This window comes from Panthera pardus, unplaced genomic scaffold (genome assembly GCF_024362965.1).
Source record: "Panthera pardus isolate Hobbes unplaced genomic scaffold, ASM2436296v1 HiC_scaffold_23, whole genome shotgun sequence".
Lineage (NCBI taxonomy): Eukaryota > Metazoa > Chordata > Mammalia > Carnivora > Felidae > Panthera > Panthera pardus.
The window spans coordinates 5,604,183-5,630,059 of NW_026526799.1; the positions used below are offsets into that span (position 1 = coordinate 5,604,183).

General features: G+C 48.2%; 1 long non-coding RNA gene across 3 annotated transcripts; it reads right to left on the reverse strand.

The window, feature by feature from the left end:
• Nucleotides 1–4,987: 4,987 nt before the first annotated feature.
• On the reverse strand, nt 4,988–25,791 carry LOC109273453 (uncharacterized). 3 transcript variants are annotated; one of them, XR_008416886.1, is made up of 4 exons: nt 25,436–25,791; nt 25,231–25,347; nt 10,585–10,678; nt 4,988–5,232 (listed from the first exon to the last, which is right to left on the reverse strand). It is a non-coding gene; the product is annotated as an uncharacterized LOC109273453 (long non-coding RNA). The 3 variants fall into 3 exon arrangements; XR_008416885.1 differs by lacking the exon at nt 4,988–5,232 and adding an exon at nt 7,647–9,353; XR_008416884.1 differs by lacking the exon at nt 4,988–5,232 and having other exon boundaries at nt 10,455–10,678.
• Nucleotides 25,792–25,877: the final 86 nt, after the last annotated feature.

Below are 25,877 nucleotides of genomic sequence, written 5' to 3' on the forward strand. Positions count from 1 at the left end.
CCCTCACAGGCCCCCACCTCCTCCCCTTTCCCTGGGCTTGAAGACCCTCTTAACCATTCCATACCTCCCTCCGCCCTGCCCCCCTTCCTCACAGGGCGGACCTATTCACTGGGCACCTCCAAGGTTCCCACGGAGATCAGCCTTCCGGATGCCCAGGACTTAACAGCCTGAGGAGGAAGGACACCACAGAGAGGCGCAGAGAGGACTCACCTTTCTTTCCACTCCAGGTGTGGCTGTCAGCTATTCTGGAAACAAGAGTGCTCATTCCTGAGGTCCCTATGGGTTGCTAGGGCATCTTGAGTTTGTCTCTATTCCATGGGTTTTGATGTGGTTTGAAGTGTTGGGGTTCGGAGCCAATGGCCAAGAAAGAATTCTTGAGGGGCCCCGGGGTGGCTCAGCAGGTGTGAAGTTTTGGGGTGATGGTGGGGTTCGAAGCTGTGCTGTGCCATTGGCGGCCACGCTGTGCCACACCGTGGCTTGCCTTGCGGAGAAGGCCACGAAAAATCCATTGTTTTTAATCCATGGAAAACACTGGAGACGTTTTACAAAATTACCCAATTCTGCAGTTGAGGACAAGGACAGAAAACAGTAAAGCTAGAAATCCATCATGATCTAAGCAACATTCCAACACATGTAGTCCTTACAGCTGCCTTCCTAGGAAACGGTCCCCAGTTGAGTTTTAATTCAATCTGGTACTGGTCTTGGGCGGCTCTGAGCGGCCACAAGTGGCTAGACCAGAGATGTGGAGGGGATCGCGGCAGACGAATCAGGAAGAAACCTCACAAGTCTGTCTGTCTTTCTTTCTCTTTCTTTCTTTCTTTCTTTCTTTCTTTCTTTCTTTCTTTCTTTCTTTCTCTTCCTTCCTTCCTTCCTTCCTTCCTTCCTTCCTTCCTTCCTTCCTTCCTTCCTTTCTTTCAAATGTTTATTTATTTTTGAGAGAGAGACAGAGCACAAGCAGGGGAGGGACAGAGAGAGAGGGAGACACAGAACCCCAAGCAGGCGCCACATGGGGCTTGAACCCATGAACCGCGAGGCCATGACCTGAGCCCAAGTGTGACCCCTAACCGAGCGAGCCACCTGGGCGCCCCTCACACGGGAGTCAGATTTGGCAGCCGTGCCGCTACCAGGCCCAAGACAGACAGCTTGGTGTAAGGACAGAACAAAGAGAGGGCATCAAGTTTCTGGGTCCTATTACCGGTCTGGCCAGGGTCCTACCTTCCAGCCAAAAGGCAGGCTTTCTCCTCCCCAGAAGAGGAGGCACGGGCTAGAGGATTGCAGCCTGAGCGATAGACACGAAAGTGTTCCTGTAAGACCATACTTCTCAGAAGGCCCCTGAAATGAGAGTTAAGGAAGAAAAGAGAAAGTACTCACCAAGTTTGCACCGAAGCTCAGAGTCCAGATGAAAAGACTCATCGCCTCACGCTGGGGTGCCACAAATGATGAGTTTTTTGGGGGGTGATGGGGGTTTGGAGCTGACGGCCACGAAAGAATTCTTGGTGCAGGAAAGTGAGTTTATGAAAGCACGGGGACAGGACCCGTGGGCAGAAAGAGCTGCGCTGGGGCTGTGAGGGGTGACCGGTTATACACTCGGGAGGTGGGGGAAGTAAAGGCAAGAAGTTTCCAAAGAGATTTTCATACACTGAAGAGGACTCCCAGGATCCTGGAGGCCCAGCTATTGTCAAGCTAAGGTTGTTTTTCCCTCTAGCGAAGCATTAACCTGGACAGTAGGGACAGTAGGGACGTTCTACTCTGCCTGCCTCAAGTAGTTGTTAATGGGCGGCAGGTTATAAGGAAATGGAATCTTATCTGCCACTTCCTTCTGCCTCTGTTTCCCACATCAGGTTAAGCATCCGACTCTTGATTTTGGCTCAGGTCACGGTTGTCACGGTCATGAGATCGAGCCCCAAGTTGGGCTCCATGCTGGGCGTGAAGTCTGCTTGGGATTCTCTCTCTCCCTCTCTCTCTGACCCTGCTCCGCTCACCTTCACACACTCTCTCAAGGAAGGAAGGAAGGAAGGAAGGAAGGAAGGAAGGAAGGAAGGAAGGAAGGAAGAAAATGTTCTTGAGATGTTTATGGGGCAAAAAGGCAGGTGTTTCGTTTTGTTTTGAGAGAGAGCACATGCACAAGCAGGGGAGAGGCAGACAGAGAGGGAGAGAGAGAATCCCAAGGAGACGCAGGGCTCAATCTCAGGAACAGAAAGGTGAGATCATGATCTGAGCCAGATACTTAATGGACTGAGGCACCCAGATGCCCACGCCCCAAGGTGTTTTTATTGTAGCACAGGGACAGGACCCTGGGCACAAGCTGCCCTGGGGCTGTGAAGAGACACTGGTTATCCACTTTGGAGTTGGGGAGGCAAGACAAGGGACAAAAGGTTCCACATGTTAAGAAGACAAAGAGGATCCTGGAGGCCTAGCTCTGGTCCAGCTGAGGTGGTTTTTCCCTCCGGCCAAGCATTAACATTAAGACAGCTGGCAGTTCCTGGAGGAAAATCCTACTCTGCCTGCCTCAAGTATTTGTCAATGGGCTGCAGGTTGTAAAGAAATTTAATTTTATCTACATTTCCTCCTGCCTTTGTTCCCTACATCCTCTACGTTGGTTTGATCTGGGAAGACTCCTCCTCCTCCTTCTTTTAATGTTTATTTTTGAGAGTGAGAAAGAGAGCAGGCACGCACAAGGGTGGGGGAGGGGCAGAGAGAGGGGGACCTAGGACCCAAAGGGGACTCTGCGCTGACAGCAGAGAGCCCGATGCGGGGCTCGAACTCACGAACCATGAGATCATGACCCGAACCGAAATTGGACACTTAGCTGATAACCAACTGAGCCACGCAGGCGCCCCGGTGACCTGGGGCTCCTGAAGCTGCCCAGACGCGTGGGGTCCAGCGACGCAAGTAGGGACTGGCCCTTTAGTTCCCAAAGTGCTCTGGGGGGTGAGCGCGGGTGACGCCGGGAGGCTTATGCGAGGGAGGCTCTGTGGGACACGGGAGGACACCGCCCTTCCCTGATGACTGTCCTTCATCCAGGACCACGTTCTGCCGACACACCCCCACCTCCGCCTGCCGCTCTTTCTGGAAGTTTGTGCAAGCCATTCTCCAGATACCACCATACTGCTCTTTTCATAGTTAGCCTCACGGAAAAGCCCTTGAGGGCTTCCTACAGATCCTGGAGTAATGGTGTCCTTACCTGGTCTTCGAGGCCCAGCGTGAACCCTGCCCATTCCGCCGGAGGCACCACGTCTCCCTTTCCTCTGGCTTCACTGCACTCCAGGTGCACTGACCTTCCCGCGCCGGACGCATCCCAAGCCTGTCTCAGCCTCTGAGGCCCGTGCACTGCTGTTCCTTCAGCTCAGCAGGCTCTTCACACGGATCTCCCCATGGCTGGTCGCTTGTCCACTTTCCCTGACAACCCCCGTCTAGAGCACTCTCCTTTCCCTTGTGCTCTATCCCCTCATTCTAGTTTTTTCTTTCAAGTTTATTGATTTATTAAAATTTTAAAATATTTATTTTTGAGAGAGAGAGAGAGAGAGAGAGAGAGCATGAGCGGGGGAGAGGCAGAGAAAGAGGGAGACACAGAATCTGAAGCAGGCTCCAGGCTCCGAGCTGTCAGCACCGAGCCAGATGCGGGGCTCGAACTCACGAACCGTGAGATCATGACTTGAGCCTGAACTCAAGAACTGGACGTTCAACCGACTGAGCCGCCCAGGGATCCCACCCCCACCCCCGCTGCCCCGCCACATCCCATTTTTTTCTCTTTTCCACGCACACCCCTTTTTGAAGCTTAAGCTTCAGGGCCCCCTCCAAGGGTCAGTACCTAATTTTGTATTCTTTTCTTAAAAGGAGCCCTCTGCCTGGCTGACCCAACTGTGTGAGCTTCAGGTCTCACGGAATCTAAATCCGTTTTGTAGCCAGAGCGAAGGACTAGGCTGCACTGGGGACGCCCTGTGCCTACCTCTGGCTGGAAGACAAACTCAGCATTCCTCCTGCCAAGCTATTTTGACAAACCCTTGCGCCCCCCCCCCCCCCCCCCCGATCTCCTCAGGCCTGGGTGCCAAGAGTAAGCCTTGCCCAGAAATCTTGGTAACTGCCCTGCTCACTGGGCCCTGGGCTCAACAGGGTGGGGGATATAAAACCCCAAGAGCTGCTGCCGAATGTCCTTCTCCCTTCTGGACCCCCCCCACCCCCACCCCCGTCTTGACTCCCTGAATAGGCATAACTATTCTCAATCGGCAGTCACACTCCTCCAGACTGCTCAGCCAGGAGACAGAAACCAGACTTCTCTGGAATCTCTTCCCCTCCCAAGCTTTTCTGCAAAGCTAATCTTTACAGTTTGTCACCTACCCCACCTCTTTACTAGTTTGGGCAAATATTTAGCATATAGGATTAACTCTCCCCCTGCCTTGCCCTTGGCAGACCTGGCTAATTGATCCCAGAACTCTTTCCAGATGGGCCCCTGTGTAGCCACTCCCCACAGATCGGGGGGGGGAAACCTATTTGGCCTCTTCCTGAAAGTCAGGTCTAAATTATCGAAGCGGTAAATCTGTTCCAGAGGAAAAGGGCCGGTGCTTGCCATGAAGTGAAGTCCCGAATCTAGGTTGAGACCAGGAGGCCAGTTCCAAGGACGTATTTTCTGTTTGATCAAGTACCACCTTGTGGTCCATCCCGTGACACAGTGGAAAAATCACTGACCTTGAGCTGGAAGTCCTGCCCTGTTCTGGGCAAAACGACTGACTTCCTCATTGTGCACACGGGGCTACAGGTCAGGCTGCTGCAGCCGGTCACCGTAGACTGGGTGACGGCAACAACAGACTGATTTCTCACAGTTCTGAAGGCAGGGAGGTCCACAGACGGATCCTGTGTCTAGTGAGGGCCCTTTTCCAGGCCGCACACTGGTAGCTCCCACCGACTTCTTGTAACCTCACATGGTGGAAAGAAATCCTCACTTCTTCTTTAACTTTTTGTAATGTTTATTTACTTTTGAGAGAGAGAGAGCATGAGTGGCGAGAGGCAGAGAGAGAGAGAGAGAGAGAGAGAGGGAGACAGAGGATCCGAAGCAGGCTTTGCGCTGACAGCCCAGAGCCCCACGCGGGGCTCGAACTCATGAACCGGGAGATCGTGACGTGAGCAGAAGTCGCAAGTTGGATGCTCAACTGACTGAGCCACCCAGGCGCCCCAAGAATTCTTGCAGAGGGGCTGTGGTGAGCTGTCCTTAGAACCTGGAGAAAATGTCGCCTCCTGGGGGCGAAAACAGTCAGAAAGGAGGCGAAGAATGAGTTTGATGAGCTTACAGACCATAGACATACACAGCATCCAGAAGGAAGTCCAGGTATAGGGCTGCTGGGCGATGACACTTAGGGGGACTGTCCTGCTGCATATGTGCATTACTTCCTACTTCAGCTGCCTCTCCCGGCAGCCTCCCTGCGCCATGCTCCCCAACACTCCCCTCGATGCCCCCAACTATTCATCCCCCTCACTTATCAGAAGGACTAGAGGCCACCAGGCAGCACCCACTGCAGCTTGCTCCTCCCCAGGCGCCAGGGTGGATGTTCCCCCATCTGCAGCCTGGACCCCGCAGTGCAAGGTCTCAGCTATCTCCCGCCATCACCCTCTTCTCTCGCTGGCATCTTCGGCCTCGCCTCTGACAGCTCCTTTTCTTCAGCATATAAATTTGCTAAGGATATTCCCAGTTTAGAACAACAACAACAACAACAACAACAACAACAACAACAACAACAGGGGCGCCTGGGTGGCTCAGTCGGTTAAGCGTCTGACTTGGGCTCAGGTCATGATCTCGCAGTTTGTGGGTTTGAGCCCCGTGTCGGGTCCTGCGCTGACAGTGCAGAACCTGCTTGGGATTCTCTGCCCCTCCCCTGTTCTCTCTTGCTCTCAAAAATAAATAAACATTAAAAAACAACAAACTAAAAGCCACACCCCAAAAGCCCTCCTTCCATCTAGCATCTCTCTCGTGCGTTCTTGCTGGAAGAGAGGTCTATACTGGCTGACCTCACTGCTACCTCCCAGCCTTTCTTCAACCCAGTGTGATTGGGTTCTTGCTTGTCCTGGTCCCGCCTCTTCACCGTCTGGTATGGAAATACAGAAAAGTCCCCTGCCAAGATCAGCGATGGTTTCTGGATCGCTAAATCCAGAATTTTGGTGCCTATTTACTCCTCCGCTTTGTAGGTCCCCACCGCGGACCATCGCCTGGACATCTGTGACAGCCCTTCTGGGTCCTCTCTTCCTCAGAGGCTCTTAAGTGTTGGTGGCCCCCAGGGTCTCATCACGGCCCCACCCCCACCCCATTCCGCAGCTCACTCTCTCCTGAGCAATCTTTTCAGACCCATGGCGCCTACTACTGTCTCTACGCCTGAGAATCCTTAGTAGTAAGCAATATGTGAAAGAACGTAAAATAATCGTGCGTGAACTGAGGAGGATACCATGTGAAGGAAGACATTTGAGGCAGAAAGGAAAAATACCGGGTCCTTTCCAGACTACCGTGGGCAAGTTAGCACACCACCCCAAGCTCTGACTTCTCATCCACAGGACTTGGGACAAGAATAGTACCTACTTCATAGCGTTGCTATGAGGCTTACGTGGGATAATTCAAGAGCACGCGCCCAGAGCACATACTTGTCAACATTGCAACGGGCTCTGTGAGTTGCAGGGGTAGAGGCACCACGGAGAGAAGAGGAGTCAAATGAGAAATGGTAGTTTAGATCCAGGTTTGGGGACGTACAAGGGCAGTGGACTGGTGAGGTCTATTTGTCGAGGGCATTCCTAACCCACGTCATGGGCTGAGAGCCGAGGGGCAGGCTGTTGTTTTCCTTCCGGCCGTCCGGATGACCTTGTGAGCACCTGACCTGGCTTCGGTGAATGGCTGGCCATCGCGCCCTATGTGCACGTCCCAGGCATTCCTGAGACGGTCTGTCCTGAAGTGTGTGTGGGGGCTGCTGGTGGTTTGGGATGATAAACAGCTTAGAGCCAGGGAAGGAAAAGGTCACCTACTGGGCTGTGTCGTGGGGGAGGGAACACATTTCCCAGGGGAACGAACACTGGTATTTAAGAAGTACACTGAGCCTGTTCTCAGCACTTGTCCAGGGCCAGGTTCTGAACTAAACATGAATGTTTTTTGTCCATAATTATAGGCTCCAGCCCTGGGGACTAATTCAGTGGTGGCTGGACCCAGTCTACACGGACCCGTGAGAGTCAATTATTAAATGTGCAGGAATTTTGCAAGCCAGTTGTTAAACACAGCCATTGTTAAAAACTAAGTTACACAGGGGCACCTGGCTGGTTCAGTCGGAGGAGTGAGAGACTCTTGATCTCAGGGTCATGGGTTCGAGTCCCATGTTGGGTGTAGAGATTCCTCAAATAAACTTAAATAAAATTAAGTTATAGGTGTGCCTGGGTGGTTCAGTTAGTTAAGCAACCAACTTCAGCCTAGGTGACAACTTCAAGGTTCATGAGTTTGAGCCCACATAGGGTGAGCTCGAGCCCCGATTCAGGCTCCATGCTTTCAGAGTGGGATTCTCTCTCTTTCCTTCTCTCTCTCTTTGCCCTTCGTGAGATTCTCTCTCTCTCTCTGCCTGTGCTCACTCGTGCTTTCTCTCTCTCTCAAAAAAAAAAAAAAAAAAAAGAACTTCATTAAAAAAAAAGAAGTTATATAAACTTATAATTAAATAAATTGTATTTAGGGAGCGCCTGGGTGGCTTAGTCAGTTAAACGTCCGACGCTTGGTTGGGGCTTCGGTCACGGTCTCACAGTTTGTGCGTTTGAGCCCCGCATCAGGGCTCTGCGCTGACAGCACGAAGCCTGCTTGGGATTTCTCTCTCCCTCTCTCTGCCCCTCCCTAGCTCACACTCTCTCTCTCTCTCTCACTCTCTCTCTCAAAAAATAAACATAAAAGATTTAAAAAATTATGTTAAAAAAACCAAAACTCATAGCTTCTTATTTAATTTCCTATATTTTACTAGTATCCATTCCCTTGAGGACATTCACACCTGTTGCATCTGTAGGATAGAAACACCATGTAACAGAAACACTATTCGACTCTGATCAGTGCTGTCATATCTAGAATTTGAAATTGGCCGGGGCTGAAGTATTTACGTCAGGAAATCAGGGCACGTACACACACTGCCCCCGCCATAGCGCTGGTCGTAACATCTGCCAGCACCTCGCCGGACAAACCGGGGTCAGGGATTCTGTCTTCTCATCAGTTCCAACATTCTCGATCTGCGCCAGATAAACACAGTCCAGCCTTTTGGGTTTCCGGACTCCAGGTTTGGAGGCAGCCGCCCCAGAGGGCCGCGTCTCACCCATCCCCCACCAGGGGTGTGACCATTGGTGGCTCTACTCTGGACCCTGGCCCTCGCTGCGTCCTCCCTCAGCTAAGCGCTCACTTGACTCTGACAACACTGCCGGGTTGGTATTGAACTTTGACTTGACCCATTTTATAGATGACAAAGTGAGCCACAGAGAAGTTAAGCAACTCTCTCCTGAGGCCGTCAGCCAAGAAAAGTTGGAACCCTCTCACAACCACTAGCTCTACAGATAAAGAACAATAATCCGATGAGCCGATAAGGGGATGCGATTAAGTGGCTCAGTTACTAGTCCTTCTCAGCTGCCAATGCTGGCTTTAGTTTCCAGCTACCACGGGGCATTGATTCTGATGTACTTGTACTGTCCTTAGTCACATCCAATAAAACAGTGGACTTACAAAATTCGGCCCATCCCAGGTCTTTAGGAGACTTTAATGAGTAAATAAGACTGTTCTAGAGTTAATGATCCATTGTTTCGGTTGATGGTGTGCTTCTAAGTCAATCAATTATTACTTAGGAATTAATTAATTAGATCTGACTACATATCCAACTCAGTTCAAGATCTGGACGCTTCCCATGAGAGCTAAAGCCCAGAGCGTGTAAATAGCTTGTTGAAAGTTACACAGTTTGGAAGAGATTAGGACAGGATATTCACCACGCTTGTCTGATTCCAGAGCTCCTGTGCCAGGGAGAGCCATGTGATGAGTATTCAGCAGCTATTTAAAAACACCTCTTGGGGCGCCTGGGTGGCTCAGTGGGTTAAGCAGCCTTGATTTCAGCTCAGGTCATGACTTCATGGTTCATGAGTTGGAGCCCCACGTCGGGCTCTGAGCTGATGGCTCGGGGCCTGCTTGGGATTCTCTCCGTCTCTCTCTCTGCCCCTCCTCCACTCACGCTCTATCTCTCTCCCAAAAATAAATAAATAAACATTAAAAAAACACATAACATTAACAACTCAGGCAACAACAGGTGTTGGCGAGGATGCGGAGAAAGAAGATCTCTTTTGCATTGTTGGTGGGAATGCAAGCTGGCGCAGCCACTCTGGAAAACAGGATGGAGGTTCCTCAAAAAACTAAGAATAGAACTACCCTACGACCCAGGAATTGTACTACTAGGCATTTATCCACGGGATATAGGCATGTTTTTCGAAGGAGCACACGCACCCCAATGTTTATAGCAGCACTATCCACAATAGCCAAAGTATGGAAAGAGCCCAAATGCCCATCGAGGGATGAATGGCTAAAGAAGATGTGGTATATTTATACAATGGAGTATTACTCGGCAATCGAAAAGAATGAAATCTTGCCATTTGCAACTACGTGGATGGAACCGGAGGGTATCGTGCTAAGCGAAATTAGTCAGAGAAAGACAAATATCATAGGACTTCACTCATAGGAGGACTTTAAGAGACAAAACAGATGAACATAAGGGAAGGGAAGCAAAAATAATATAAAAACAGGGAGGGGGACAAACATAGACTCATAAATATGGAGAACAAACAGAGGGTTGCTGGAGGGGTTGTGGGAGGGCCGATGGGCTAAATGGGGAAGGGGCATCAAGAAATCTATTCCTGAAATCATTGTTGCACTATATGCAACAACTATAACTAACTTGGATATAAATTAAAAAAAAATTTAAAAAGAAATAAATAAAGGGCAAAAAACCCCACAAACCAACACACACACACACACACACACAGCAAACTCTTGTAGGGGCTCCTGGGTGGCTGGTCAGTTTAGTGTCTGATTCTTGATTTTGGCTTAGGTCATGATCTCACGGTTTATGGGATCGAGCCCCACACTGGTCTCTGTGCTGATGGTGCACAGCCTGATTGGGATTCAATCTCTCCTTCTCTCCCTGCCCCTCAAAAGAAAGAAATAAATAAATTCTTATAGAAGAATACTTAATCACAGAGAAAAACGCCCATAAAGGATTTGGTTAAAAAATGGAGGTGAACACATTACTGTATTTTATCAGTTTTGGATACGTGTTGCTTTTCACCTCTTAACATCTGAAACAGGGTGCATCAAAAACCAATTCCAGGTGAATTATAGATATTCATGTGAAAGGTGAAACAATAAAGCTTCTAGAAGATACTATAGGAGAATATCTTCATAGTCTTGGGGTAAGAAAAGATTAATGAAACAGGAAACAAAGCATACCCATAAAAGGCCAGTAAGTTGGACTACATTAAAATTAAGGAATTTTTGTGCATCAAAAGGCGTATTAAGAAAATAAGAAGGTAAGCCCCTGGGGCATGTGGGTGGCTCACTCAGTTAAGCATCCATATCTTGATCTCAGCTCAGGTTTTGATCTCAGGTTCCAGAGTTCAAGCCTTGAACTGGACTCCACACTGGGCATGAAGCCTATTAATAAATAAGTAAGTAAGTAAGTAAGTAAGTAAGTAAGTAAATAAATAAATAAATAAATAAATATTAAAGTAAAGCCACTGAATAGGAGAAAACTTTTACAGCGTATGTATCCAAAAAAGGGAACTCATACCAGAATATATATCAAACTCCTACAAGTCACAAACGGGCAGAATCCAATGGGAAAAAAAAATGCACAAGACTTGAGACAGGCACTTCATAAAAGAGAATAATCAAATGAATATTAAGCATATGAAAAGGAGCGCAGTCCCCTCAGTTTCCAGGGAAATGAAATGTACAACCACCACAAGGGGCGCCTGGGTGACTCAGGCTGTTAAATGTCAACTCCTGATTTTGACTCGGGTCATGATCTCACAGTTTGTGGGTTCGAGTCCTGCATGGGGCTCTGTGCTGACAGTGTGGGGCCTGCTCGAGATTCTGTCTCTCTGTGTCCCTCCCCTGCTCATGCTCTCTCTCTCTCTCTCTCAAAAATAAATAAATAAACATTAAAAAAAAAAATAAGGTAAAACTTCCATAAGTTACCACTGCACACCCAGAAGAATGACCAAAATCGAAAAGAACGACAGTGCTGAGGGTTAGCGAAAATGTGGCGAGACTGACATGAGAGACTGAAGGTCCCATAGGCTGCTGGTGGAAAAGAAATTAACCAATCCCTTAGAAGACCATTTGGCAGTGTTCGTGAAAGATGAACACTTACACAGTAACTTGTGAGCCATTAATTCACTCCTAAGTGTCGTCCAACGGAATTTCATACATACATGGAGCAAAAGACAAGGGCTAGAACATTCACCATGCCTCATTAACAATAGCCCCAAACCAGAAAAACCCCTAATGTCCATCAACAGTAGAACAGATCCGGGGCGCCTGGGTGGCTCAGTCGGTTGAGCAACCGACTTCAGCTCAGGTCACGATCTCACGGTTTGTGAGTTTGAGCCCCGTGTCGGGCTCTGTGCGGACAGCTCAGAGCCTGGAGCCTGCTTCGGATTCTGTGTCTCCCTCGCTCTCTGCCCCTCCCCCACTTATGCTCTGTCTCTCTCTCTCTCTCTCTCTCTCTCTCTCTGTGAAAAATAAAACATTAAAAAAAATTTTAAAAAAACCCAGTAGAAGAGATCCATAAATTGTGGCAGATTCATAAAATGGAGTGTCAGACAGCAACAGAATAAATTATAACTATTTTAAGCAAAAGCATGGATGAATTTCACAGACGCAATGTTGAGAAGTAAGACACAGCAGAATACATGCGTCTGATTCCATTTCCATCAAAACAAAAATGGGCAAAAACCAGTCCATTTTAGTAGGATTGAGGATGGAAGTTACTTTGGGAGAAGTTGGGACAAACGGTGCCAGGAGGTGCATGAGGAGGGTTTTTGGGGTGCTGGTGATGTTGTTTCCTGAGCTGGGCAGTGACTGGGGGAACATTCATAAGTTATACATCAGTAGTTTGTGTACTTTTCTGCATATGTGAATACATATATTATGCTCCGGTAAAAAGTTAAAAAAAAAAAAAAAAGGAGGGAGGATAGAGAGAGAGTTGTGATATTAATTACTCACAGACCTTTGTTGAAAGACCCGTTCAATGATGCCTGTCCAACGATGGAATACAAGACACTACCCCGAGCTAAGAAACTGGCAAAACATGCTGACGAATCTACTGGAAAAACATGAGGGAACTTAGAAAACTCACTGGAACTAAAATACTAGGGAATAACAACATGGAATAGAGCAGAGAAGAAATTGGAGAGACATCATAGAAGTTTCTCGTATTTGTAAGACCCAGAAAGAAAAATTATCAGTTTTAAACTTTGTAAAGTCAAGTTAAGAATTTAATTTCTAGGGGCGTCTGGGTGGCTCAGTCGGTTGAGCGTCCGACTACGGCTCAGTTCATGATCTCACAGTTCATGAGTTCAAGCCCCACATCGGGCTCTGTGCTGACAGCTCAGAGCCTGGAGCCTGGTTCGGATTCTGTGTGTCTCCCTCTCTCTCTGCCCCTCCCCTGCTCATGCTCATGCTCTCTCTCTCAAAAATAAATAATAAACTTAAAAAAAAAAGAATTTAATTTTTAGGGGCACCTGGGTGGCTCAATCGGTTAAGCGTCCAACTCTTGATTTCAGTTTAGGTCTTGATCTCATGGTTCATCAGTTTGAGCCCCATGTCCGGCTTTGCACTGAGTGTGGAGCCTGCTTGGGATTCTCTCTCTGCCTCTCCCCTTCTCACTCTCTCTCTCAAAAATAAAATCTGAAGGGGCACCTGGGTGGCTCAGTTAGCTAGGCGCCCAACTTCAGCTAGGGTCATGATCTCATGGTTTGTGAGTTCGAGCCCCACATTGGGCTCTGTGCTGACAGTGTGGAACCTGCTTGGGGCTCTCTCTCTGCCCCTCCCCCAATGATCTTCCTCTCAAAATAAATAAACCTCAAAAAAATTAACTGTTAAAGTAAATATATAAAATCACAATCAAAAAATTCTCAAACATAGAGTTAGTCATAACTAAAATAGGACGCATGAACATCGGGCTTCCTGATGGGGTGCATTGGGAGTGACACAATTTAGGTAAAATTCCTGTTAAAGGTGTTTAACTTGAATCCAGCGATAAGGAAACCATCAGACAAAAGAAACAATGTAACTGTTAGGATATTCTACCAAACAGCTGACATGGCTTTTTCAAAAATAGCAAGGTTATAAACACCTCCCACCCATCCACACACAAAAGGACAGGGTAGTGCTTTGGGTTAGAGAAAACTAATGAGGCATGATAACCACAGCAAGGCATGATCTTTATTGGATTCTGGACCCCTGACTTGCTCCCTAAATTTCACGAAATTGAGACAACTTGGAACAAGGAATATGGACTACCTGTTACATAGCATTATTGCATCAATGTTAAATTTTTTGTGTATGATGATGTGGTGCCCGTTTTTGCTGGCTCACTGGTGCTTTCCTCTAGCATAATTCTCAAACTTTTGGGATTTAGGACCCCTGTACACTCTTGGGAGTTGTTGAGGACCCCAAAAAGCTTTGTTTATAGGAGTTATACAAAACTACATTTACGGAGTTAAAAGTTAAAGCAGATTTTTTTTTTTTTTTTAGGTTTATTTATTCAGGGGCACCTGGGTGGCTGCCGGTTGGGTGTCCGACTCTGGATTTCAGCTCAGGTCATAATCTCAGGGTCGTGGGATTGAGCCCTGTGTCAGACTCTGCACACTGGGCATAGAGTCTGTCTGAGATTCTCTCTCTCTCTTCCTCTCCCCCTCTCCCCTGCTCATGCTCTCTCCCTAAAAAAACAAAAACAAAAACAAAACACTACATTCCCCCCCCCAAAAAAAAAAAAAAACTTAGTGGGGAGGGTTGTTTGTTTTCATTTTTGCAAATCTCTTCCTGGCTGAGTTGATGGAAATAGCTGGATTCTCATCTCTGCTTCTGCATTCAGTCTGTTGTGCATGTTGTTTTGCCTGAGGAATACGAAGGAGATCCGGCCACACACAGATTTATATTTGGAAAAAGGAAAATGAAGGAGGATTAAAAAAATTTTTTTTTAATGTTTACTTATTTTGGAGAGAAAGAGCACCAGCAGGGGAGGGGCAGAGAGAGAGGGAGACACAGAATCCAAAGGAGGCTCCAGGCTCTGAGCTGTCAGCACAGAGCCCTATGCAGGGCCCTGAGATTATAATGAACCTGAGATTATATCCTGAGCCGAAGTTGCCTGCTTAACCGACTGAGCCACCCAGGCACGCCACGAAGGAGGATTTTAACAGCTTTCGAACGTTGCAGATAATCTCTCCCCTCCGATTATCAAAGACCACTTAATTTTTATTTTTTAAACTTACTTTATTTTTAAAAAATCATTTTACTTTTTTAAGTAAACTGCACCCAACACGGGTCTTGAACTCATGACCGAGAGATCAAGAATCACACGCTCTTCCGACTGAGCCAGCCAGGCACCCCAAATGTTTAATTTTTAATTTAATTTTTAATTTTTTAAAAATTAATTTTATTTATTTTTAAATTTACATCCAAGTTAGTTAGCATATAGTGCAACAATGATTTCAGGAGTAGATTCCAGTGACTTATCCCCCAACCGTTTAATTTTTTTTTAATGTTTATTTATTTCTGAGAGAGGCAGAGACAGAATGTGAGTGGGTTGGGGCAGAGAGAGAGGGAGACACAGAATCTGAAGCAGGCTCCAGGCTCTCAGCTGTCAGCACAGAGTCTGATGCGGGGCTCGAACTCATGGAGCTGAGAGATCATGACCTGAGCCGAAGTCGGACGCTCAACCGGCTGAGCCACCCGGGTGCCCCCCAACTATTCAATTTTTAAGGATCCGCAATACCAAAAGCAGACAATGGAGTGGAAGAAAGCAAAACATGAGTTTGAAAAAATTAACAGATGAGACAGCAGGGCCATGCACACACAGGTCAGAGGAGCCAGCATGCCGTCTGAGGCTCCCCAGGTTTCCCTGCACCAGGAAGGAGACCAGACACAGGTGGCTTTTTTTTTTTTTTTTTTTTTTAAATTAAGTCAGTTGCAGGTCCTTGATATTGAACAAGAAAGCAGCAAGAGGCATCAGCAGCCGAGAGCGTGCCTCTAATATGACAGCTCTTCCCCCCTTGTCGCTCCATACCGGAAGGTACAATTTGGGGAGAAAAAAAAAGTGTGCTATACCTAGTTAGTTATGGTATCTACTAGTACACCTTTCTAGTTGGTTTTCACACAAGCAATTCTCCAATCCTCGCAGGACTGAATGTCCTACAATTTAACTCAATTCTGACACCACCTGCCTGGAGACAGCATCAGATCCCACAGGGGAAGGGCTCCTTCCCGTCAGACTGATGCCAGCTGCAGATCTGGGACACTTGCACTTTGGACCAATCGGCTATAAGTTGGGGATTCCCAGGACCCTCTCCTCGGGTCCCATCATCTGCTGGAATAGCCCACAAATCTCAGGGAAATATCGATTCACATGTATCGACTTATTATACGCGATATCTAAAGGATTCCGATGGACAGTCAGATGAAGAGGTACATTAGAGTGAGGTCCAGAAGGTCCTGAGCAAAGGAGATTCTGTCCCAGTTTATAAATAATGAAGGACACTCCTGTCACTCAGCAAATTCCAAGGGGTTTAGGAGTTCTGTGCCAGGGACTGGGGACAAAGACCAAAAATATTTCTATACCACAACTTTCTTATAAGACAGGCAAGGCATTGATGGATACATCTGGCTTAGAGTTGAAGAATCATGAACAGAACATCTAAGAAGTTACATTTCAGGACATAAGACTTTCACTTGAGTTAAAGTTGAATGCGTGTCTCAACCGCTGATCTTTGACTGGGTTAGAGAAAAATGATTGCGATTTTCCAAATTTCCAGTTGCTTCTGTGCCAAAAATCAGCTTTATAGCTTCTTTCGTTAAAACATGTTTTTTTTTAAATGTTTATTTATTCTTGAGAGAGAGAGAGAGAGAGAACGCAAGCAGGGGAGGGGCAGAGAGAGAGGGAGACACAGAATTTGAAGCAGGCTCCAGGCTCTGAGCCGTCAGCACAGAGCCAGATGTAGGGCTCGAACTCATGAACTGTGAGATCGTGACCTCAGTCGAAGCGGCCTGAGCCATCCAGGTGCCCCAGAACACATTCTGATCAAATAATCTTGCAGAGGAAAGATAACCTAGCTTCAAGGCTGTGACGTGAAAGCAGAGAGAAAATGATAGATTTTCTGCCCAGTTATCAGGTTTAGGATCTTTTTAAGAAGTGTTCCCAGAAGCACCGCTATGTTGTCTGTGCCAAAAATTTTATGTACTGTCCTTGAGCGTGAAAAACAGTCAACTGGCCGGTTGTATAGAGTCCGCACTGGTCCTCCCACCAAGAGCCTCGTGACTGTCACATGCCTGTTTTCATCCGGTGTGAAGCAGTGATAGATTCCTGCAGGAGGAGTTACTGGAGTGTCGTCATTTTCTATGAAAGCCTGGATCCCCTCGTCCTCTTTACCTCTTACATCAAAGTATCCACTGACAGCAGAGGGGCGGTGAATCTTCCACCCAAGCCCAACGGCTCCTTACCACGTGCCTTCATCTTTTGTTTCTTCCAGTTTATCTTTGCGTATGGTTATCACGTGCATCCAAGAGTAGTTTCTCTTATTGGACCCTTTCTCATTCTGGGTCACGCACACATTTGGCAGCTTTCCAGTAAAGGACGCGGAGCTGGCGTGGCAGCTCCAGACTGACCCGGCAGCCGGGCTCTTGGGCGGTGAGGCCACCCTGGGTCATCCTGGGACTCACCTCTGTGCGAGGCCTGCACCACGGTCCTTCCCCGGGGGTGGGTACGGCAAGCATCAGGGTCACCCCAACTTGCATGGCCAACCCGGCTCCTTGATCCAGAAAGGCCCAGGTGGCCTTTCTGCTTTGCGTATCTGGGCGCTCCACTGCCCAGCCTTGGTTTCCTGCGTTTCCTGGTTCCTGAGACTGGGTGAGACCCCACCTGGGGATTCTTTTATTGTAACAAAACGTACAAGTGATAGTTTCTTAAAGGTTAACTGTAATGTAGACTCCAGAACAACGTCAATGTGCCTCTCCTACTCTGTTACGTTCGTATCTGTTACATTCAAATGCATTCATTCAAAAAAGATTTTAAAGCTTATTTATTTATTTTGAGAGAGAGAAAAAGAGCGAGCAGGGGAGGGGCAGAGAGACAGGGAGAGAGACAATCCCAAGCACGCTTTGCGCTATCAGAGTGGAGCCCGATGTGGGGCTGGAACTCACGAACCGTGAGATCATGACCTGAGCAGAAACCAAGAGTCGGGCGCTTAACTGACTGAGCCACCTAGGTGCCCCTCAAATTTATTCTTGGACAGATTTTTTAACCCGTGCATAACATTTTAACATCAGTACTGGTCACCTGGAAAATACTGGATTGCTGAGTTATACAAATCTTCTAAAAACTGATACATTTCACTACGCAATATGAAAAAAATCACATTTGGAAATGCCACCAATCTCATTAGCAACATCCTTAAGAACTGGGAAGCTCTCAAGTTCAGGGGATATGTACAAGTTTGACAAAATTTTAGTTTCCCTCGAAAGCTTAAATGTTGGGCACCTGGGTGGCTCAGTTAGTTGAGCACCCCACTTCAGCTCAGGTCATGATCTCGCTGGTTGTGGGTTCGAGCCCCACATTGGGCTCTGTGCTGACAGCTCGGAGCCTGGAGCCTGCTTTGGATTCTGTGTCTCTCTCTCTCTCTGCTCCTCCCCTGCTAACGCTCTGTCTCTCTCTCAAAAAAAAAAAAAAAAAAAAAAAGCTCATATGTTATCATTGACAACAAATACTGTCCATTACTTCCTTGAAATGACTAATTTCATTCATTTTTGAGATAATATCTACCAGATATTCAAGTCTGAAAAACTATAGTTTCTCTATCAGTTGTTCTTTCCAGTTAAAATAGTGATCTAGGGGCGCCTGGGTGGCTTAGTTGGTTAGGCGGCCGACTTAGGCTCAGGTCATGATCTCGCGGTCCGTGAGTTCGAGCCCCGCGTCGGGCTCTGTGCTGACAGCTCAGAGCCTGGAGCCTGTTTCGGATTCTGTGTCTCCCTCTCTCTGACCCTCCCCTCTTCATGTTCTGTCTCTCTGTTTCAAAAATAAATAAACATTAAAAAAAAATTTTTTAAAATAAAATAAAATAAAATAAAATAGTGATCTATGGGGGTGCCTGGGTGGCTCAGTCATCAAGCTTCCGACTTTCGATTTTGGCTCAGGTCATAATCTCACGCTTCGTGAGATTGAGCCCCATATGGGGCTCTGTGCTGACATTGTAGAGCTTGCTTGGCATTCTCTCTCTCCCTCTCTCCCTTTGCCCCTTCCTCCTTTCAAAAATAAATAAATATTTTTAAAAAATGGTGTTCTATGAAAAAAGCAACTCAAATAAGCCTTTAAATGCCTTTCCAGGAGACAGCCATCTTACCTGGGTCTCCACCAGCAGCACTTTCTACGCACTTCCCACTTTTATTATCTAGGCTATTTGAAAGAGGTATACCCATGAGTAAATATTTAATATAGGTATTAATTTTTACTGCTTTATTAAGGATACCTTCATACTGTCTCTTAAACCCAAAGAATGCGTGCGGTGTGCAGTCAAATCACTGCTACCAGAGTTTGGTGCCTGTGTCGCGATTCCTGGTCAACTGCCAGCAGTTTTCCCCAGGTGCGCAAACATTAACACCGAGAAAGTAACTTCTCAGTATTGTTACGATAACAGTTTTGCCCTCCGGGATAACCCCATCCTTCCCCCTTCTGGGTCTGAGGGCCACACTTTGAAAACCGAACCACATCCTCCTCTCCTCTCCACCGGACTTTACATTAAGTTCTTACCTTTCGTGCTTCTTGCTCCCAGGAACAGGGCAGCTCCACCCCCACCCTTCCCACTTCCTTCCCCCCCCCCGCCCCCCCTTCCCTTCCCTGCTCACTCACTCTGCTCCAGCAGGTGGCTGCTTTCAGCACTGGGGAGTGGCCAGCTGCCCTTGGTGGGGATTGCCTGAGAGCCCCTCACCCTTCTTTCCTCACCTCACTCCCTCTTCCCCTCCCCCAGGCTCATTAACCCTTCACTTCCCCCCCCTCCCCCCAGGGTGGAAAGGAAGCCAGAGGAAAAGCCTCAATATTGAAGGACACAGCCAGAGTGAGTCGTGCCAGGACTTGGGACACTGTAGACCACCCACGTTACTGTGGCAGTTTCTTTTAGAAATGAAAAAAGTATATATCTTGATTGTTCTTTTTCTGGTTATAAAAGTAATAGATGCTTGTTGCGTAATATTCAAACCACCCAGAATTGTATACAGTAGAAATTGAGAGTCTCCCCTAATCCCCCTCCCCCCATGCTCTCTCTGGTTTAGGAACCTTCAAATTTTCACATATATGTATTTTTCATACATATGTATGTATATGACAATGGGATATTTCTCTGCAACTTTCTATGTTCACTTAATGTATTGTAATACAGCAATAACAAATAAATAATAATAAATAAAAAATCAGCAAATTAAAGATCTACTTCATTTTTTTAAAGTTTATTTTACTTAATCTTGGTGGGGGGGGAGCAGAGAGAGAGGGAGAGAGAATCCTAAGCAGGTTCTGTGGTCAGTGAGGTGCCCTATGCAGGGTTCGATCCCACGTGAGATCATGACCCGAGCCAAAATCAAGAGTTGGACACTTAACCGAGCCACCTTGGTGCCCCAAGAGACTATAAACAGTGCTGCAGTGAAAACCTCCTCTTATACCCCTGAGCATCTTACGGTGAGTATTTCTATGGCATCCAGTCACTCAAAGTGAAATTTCTGGATGAAAGGGTATGCCCGTTTTATAAAAGGATGTGTGCTACCCAACTGCCCTCCAAAGGGATTATACTAGCTAACACTCCCTCCAACTACATCCACTGTATTTTGAAATGACCTCTTTATACATCCATTTCCCTGACACCCTCACCCTCACCCCCAGTGAGCTGAGGTCCCTTCAGGAATTGGAATGTGCCCTCTTTTCTATCCCTGGGTCACAACTGTCATGTCACAGGAGCTCATTCATGTGAATGAATGGATGTGAATGAATGAATGGACAATATGAACAACACCACTGTTAAAAAAAAAAAAGAGAGAGAGAGAGAGAGAGAGACAACAGGGGCACCCATGTGGCTCAGTTGGTTGAATGTCTGACTCTTGATTTTGGTTCAGGCCATAATCCCAGGATCCTGGGATGGAGCTGTATGTGGCTCCATGCTGAGTGTGCAGCCTGCTTAAGATTCTCTCTCTCCCTCTCTCTCTCTCTCTCTCTCCTTCTCCCCCACTTGTGCTCTCTCTCAAAAAAAAAAAAAAAAAAAAAAGGAAAGAAAAGAAAAAAGACAACAGGCCCCCCAAATGCCAAAAATGGAGTTACTTGTGCTAAATCCGGTGTCAGTAAACCAACACTTAATACCTAACCTAATGGCTGTTTCAGCGTCTCCCAGGGATGTGAACTTTAACCAGTCAATCTGGAATTACCTGTTCAGCACTGGTAAGGTAATCCACCTGATAGACCCCTTGTGTCCTCCATAGGAAGGTAACCTTGTCTGGAAATAATCCACTCTTTGCTAGCAACTTCCTTGTCCTGCTCTCTTCTGCCTATTAAAGCCATTTTATTTCTTTGCTTTTTACTTTTTTTTTTTAATCTTTATTTATTTTTGAGAGAGAGAGAGGGAGAGAGAGCGAGCACGAGCCAGAGTGTGAGCAGGGGAGGAACAGAGAGAGAGGGAAACACAGAATCCAAAGCAGGCTCCAGGCTCTGAGCTGTCAGCACAGAGCCTGACACGGGGTTCAAACTCATGAACTGTGAGTTCATGACCTGAGCCAAAGTCGGTGCTTAAATGACTGAGCCCCCCAGGCGTCCCCTATAAAAGCCATTATGACATGATATGATATGATATGATATGATATGATATGATATGATATGATTACTATATTTTGGAGAGAGGAAGTGGGGGAGAGGGGCAGAAAGAGAGGGAGAGAGAGAGCCTGGCACTGGGCTCAATCCCACGACCCTGGGATCGTGACCTGAGCTGAAACTGAGAGTTGGATGACCAACTGACTGAGCCATCCGGGCGCTCCAAAAGCCTTTCATTTTGTACAGGTCTTTGGAGCTCCTTTCTATCTGCTAGACAGGATGCTGCCCAGTTCATGAAATGCTGAATAAAGCCAATACAACCTTTAAATTTTACTCAGGTGAATGTCAAGACCGCCAACAGGTTTCTTGCCTGTGCGTCAGGCACCAGTTTAAGCATTCAATCTGCACAAATTTCTTTAATCCTCATAACTACTAGGAGTGGGTGCTGTTATTATCCCCATTGGTAGATGAAGAAACTGAGGCTGGGAACTTGAGTGGCTTGCCCAGGCAATGAGCCAGTCGACTTCCGCAAACAGGCAGAAACCTTTACCCTCCAGGAATGATTACCCTCCAGTAATGATGCCTCCGGTTCCTTTTTAATGCCCTTTTAATCATTTCTCTTTGCCCCATCTTTTGGATCTCCAGTTTTCTTAGGGATTAACTGAAGCAACCTGAGAGAATATTTCATAAAGGTAAATAGTATTCTGGGGTGTGTGGGTGGCTCCATTGGCTAAGCATCTGACTCCTGACTTCAGCTCAGGTCATGATCTCACCGTTTGTGAGTTCGAGCCCCATGTCGGGCTCTGCGCTGAGGGTGTGGAGCCTGCTGGGGATTCTCTCTCTCTCTTCTCTCTGCCCCCCCACTTCTCAAAGTAAATAAATAAATAAACTTAAAAAAGTATTAAATAGTATTCTGACATCTTCCAAATTTGTGTCGTCCGGACCCTGCCTGTTATTATCCATAGATTTGTTTTACAAAGTTACAATCAGAGTAGCATAGTGTGCTCTTTTATTGGGAGGGGGTCTGGGGAGTTGTCTACCCTGCATGATGACTTAGGTGGAAACGAATGCTGTGTGCCCCCTGCCCCCAGTGCAGGCTTGAAAAGGTGGGCTTGGCCACCTGGGAGTGCAAAGAGTCTACCTGATGGGAGGAAGGGGCAGTGCATCGAGTCAGGGACTGTTTGGGGGAATGGCTAAATTGAGGGTTCTTGGGGAGAGGAAACAGTAGAAGAGAAAGACGGTGAGGAAAGTAAAGGCCAGGAAATGTTATAAGCTAATTCAGACTCGACTGTATCAGGCGTGGGGAGCCAGTGCAGGTATCTGGCTGTGGGGTAAAGCTCTCGGGGCTGTGCTTCAGGGTGGCATGGTGGGAGCAGTGGTCAGGTGACTGGGAAGGGGAGGGAACAGACTGCTGGCAGGGAAATCAGTTTAGAAATGACCATAAATAGCTCTGCTATCAACACCCTCCCCTCCCCCCCCACACATACACTTACCCTGCCTTCTCCTCTTTTCGCATTTCTAATAATGGCATTCCTATTCTTCTAGCCCCAGGGACCCAGGGATGGAAGTCTGAGTCACTCTGACTCCTCTCCCTGCCCAAGTCCTGCCAGCTGCAATTTCTGCTGATTCTATCTCTACCCGGTCTCTGGAGTCTTAAGGGTCCTGCCAGGACGTTATGTCAGGCCTGCGCCCGGTTCAGGGACTCTTGGCCTCCCTTGCCCAGTCCTGATCCTCTATCCCCCAACAACCCCTCACGGCTACTGTCAGACTTTACGCCCCGCCTGCAAACATACCAGGAAACTAATGCCCTGGGGTGTCCACCTGGGTGAAGTACAAGCCCCTCACCTCTCCCAGCCTTCTTGTCCAGCCTTCTCCCAGATCTTAAATCTTTTTTTATTAAAAAAAATTTTTTTTAATGTTTTATTTTTGACAGAGAGAGAGAGAGAGAGAGACAGACAGACAAAGCATGAGTGGGGGAGGGGCAGAGAGAGGGAGACACAGAATCCGAAGCGGGCTCCAGGCTCTGAGCTGTCAGCACAGAGCCCGACACGGGGCTCGGACTCACAGACTGTGAGATCGTGACCTGAGCGGAAGTCAGACGCTTAACCGACTGAGCCACCCAGGTGTTCCCAGACCTTAAATATCCTTAAGGGCCAGCTTGCTGGATGCTCTGACCCTATGCTCACCAGGCTCTCCCTCATCAGAAATAATTTTGGCTTTGAGAGATGCCTCACTGTCATCTAAGCTCTTGGGACACTTGCCTCTTGTGCCTGGTTTGTGGTGATTGCACACATGTGTGTCTGGCTCCCAAAGGGATTGAGCGATGAGCATTTTTGTGCCCCCCACAGGAAACTTGCGTATGACCTAGTCTCAATAACTAATTGTGGTTTGATTAAAAATATGGAAGGGTATGGGGTGCCTGGGTGGCTCAGTCAGTTGAGCATCTAACTCCTGATTTCCGCTCGGATCATGATCCCAGGGTCTTGGGATTGAGTCTCCAGTTGGGCTCCATGCTAAACGTGGAGCCTTCTTGGGATTCTCTTTCTCCCTCTGCCTACCCCTCTCTAAAATACAATTTAAAAAAAATTTTAAAAAAACATGGAAGGGTGGAGTTTCACTTCTGCTGACCCCATACTGGAGGATCTGAGCATTTTTCCTTTAAACACTATCTTTCGGGGCGCCTGGGTGGCTCAGTCGGTTGAGCGCCGACTTCGGCTCAGGTCACGATCTCGCGGTCCGTGAGTTCGAGCCCCGCATCGGGCCCCTGTGCTGACAGCTCAGAGCCCGGAGCCTGTTTCAGATTCTGTGTCTCCCTCTCTCTGACCCTCCCCCATTCATGCTCTGTCTCTCTCTGTCTCAAAAATGAATAAAAACGTTAAAAAAAAATTAAAAAAAAAACACTATCTTTCTATGAAGTGTAGTTAATAGGGATTTTGTTTTCTCCTTTTTTCTTAAAAGAGCGACAGACTAGGAGCCACATACATGGGTAGGAACTAGAGTTCTGCTACTTCCTGGCTCTGTGACTTTGAGTAAGTGTCCTAACCTCTCTGAGCCAAAGGAGTTGACACCAGCTGCCTCGCCAAACAGGCACTGTATGGGGAAGGCTGGCATGGTGCTGGAGCCCTGGGAGGCAGGGAGTAAGAAGCAGTTTAATCTCGAGGCTTTGCCTCAACTGCCCTGGGCTGCTACTGTGTTTGCGAAAAACACATGTGCCCCCACCCTGATCCCTGTGCAGGTGAGGGCTGGACTCTGGAACATACCGAGGCTTCCGTGCTGCCTCTCACTGGGGCCTCTGACACCCTGGTCTACCAGGTAAAGGAACAGATGAGCCCCTGGGGACAGGCTGCAAATTCTTCCTGACCTTTTCAGAAGTGGTAGTATGGGTAGTTGACATACATTAACTGAATCTCATTGTTTGGGCCAGAAGGATTCTCAGGGGGTCCATTCTCCCTGTTGACAGGTATGGACACTGAGGCCCAGGTGCCTGATAATATCAGGATGGCATAAATCCAAATACCAGAGGCCTCCAAGGTCTTTGATGGTGTTTTGAGCAAGAGAATTGGGAACGGAGTGAAAGGGATTAGGAGTCATTCTGGGACACGCTGGCCCAAGATCAGGCCTCTGACTGAGACCTCAGACTTTGAGGGGGTCCAAAAGCAACCTCCCCTTGGACCCAGTCTGCTGGATCTCAGGGCCAAAGCAGTAGCTCTGTCTGGCTGGGACAGGGAGAAGCAGCACTAAAGTCGGTAATTCAAGGTCGCTTTCCTGGCCCAGCCCCATCTGGCAATGTTGACCGTTGAGGCAATGTTACGGGAGAGCTGGGGACACAGGGCAGAACGTGGTTGCTAACGTTCGGAGTGAGATGGTGTGACCGGGACAGTGGGGGCTGGGGTCAGATTTTTCTAAATAAAACCCAGCCCGGGCTGGTGTCCCATTTCAAGAACATGGGTGAGGAGAGTTTAGTCGCTGATGACAGAACCAATCAGTATGGTCTTGTGCGTGTAAACAGACAAACATGGACCTGTTTGCCAGGGTGGGGGCTGAGCTCGCTCATTCAGTCCAGGCTGCACGAGGACTCATCCGGATCGTGATAAGCCATCAACCACAACCGCTGAGCACAGGGTGTGCTCGGAGCCTTTTTACTTACGTTATTGCACCCACGTCTCCTGGGAGCCCTGTGGCTGTTACAATTGCCATTTCGGACGGGGGGGAAAAACAGACTCTGGCTATGCCGGATGACTTCGAGGATTAGCCGCTTGACCTTCTGGGGAGAAGCAGAGGAGAGAGTTCGGCTCTTGACTGCGGACAGTCTACGCAACCCGTGGAGGGGACAGGAGTATCTGAGAGCGCACCTGAAAAGAGCCGACGTGCCCGTGGTCTCAGTTCAGGAACACGGAACCCGCGCTTGGTTAAGGCGAAGGAGTTTCCGCCCAGCAAACGCCAAGGGCGCGGGAGTTTGCTCACTTTGGGGGGTTTTAAGCTGATTCGTCAGCAACTGACACCCTGGCTTAAATAGGGCGTCCCGGAGAGAGGGGCTCGGCCTCGCTACCTGCCGCCCTAAGCCCCCAGCTCCGGCCCCCGCTCGCGGGTCGGCGCGCGTCTCCCCCGCCTCTCCCCGGCAGTTCAGCTGGGCTGCGCGCGGCGCCAATGGCAGCGCGGGCTGCGCGCTGGGGCGGGGTCGGGCCTGCGCGGGGGCCTCCCGAGGGGTCCGGCTCGGCCCCGGCCCCTCCTCCTCCCCGGCGAGGCCCAATCGGGTGGCGGCCCCCGGCAGCCCCGCCCCGCCCCTGCCCGCGC